This window comes from Galeopterus variegatus, unplaced genomic scaffold (assembly GCF_000696425.1).
Source record: "Galeopterus variegatus unplaced genomic scaffold, G_variegatus-3.0.2 Scaffold9799, whole genome shotgun sequence".
Taxonomy (NCBI): domain Eukaryota; kingdom Metazoa; phylum Chordata; class Mammalia; order Dermoptera; family Cynocephalidae; genus Galeopterus; species Galeopterus variegatus.
In genome coordinates this window covers 1-567 of record NW_007735910.1, presented here as the reverse complement: position 1 = coordinate 567, position 567 = coordinate 1, and positions in this window count along the sequence as shown.

Here is a 567-nt window from a genome sequence, read left to right as displayed (position 1 = left end):
CATATGGATATCCAGTTCTCCCAGCACCATTTGCTGAAGAGGCAGTCCCTACCCCAGTGTACAGGTTTGGTGCCTTTGTCAAAGATCAGATGGATGTAGGTGTGTGGATTGATTTCTGGATTCTCTATTCTATTCCATTGATCAGTGTGTCTGTTTTTATGCCAGTACCATACTGTTTTGGTTATTATAGCTTTGTAGTATAGTTTAAAGTCAGGTAGTGTTATGCCTCCAGCTGTATTTTTTTGCTCAGTGTTGCTTTGGCTATGCGTGGTCTTTTGTTATTCTATACAAATGTCTGTATAGTTCTTTCCATTTCTGAGAAAAATGTCATTGGAATTTTGATGGGGATTGCATTGAATTTATATATCACTTTGGGTAGTATGGCCAATCCCATGCTCTTGGATTGGAAGAATCAACAGTGTGAAAATGTCCATACTACCCAAAGTGATATATAAATTCAATGCAATCCCCATCAAAATTCCAATGACATTTTTCTCAGAAATGGAAAGAATGATACAGACATTTGTATGGAATAACAAGAGACCACACATAGCCAAAGCAATGCTG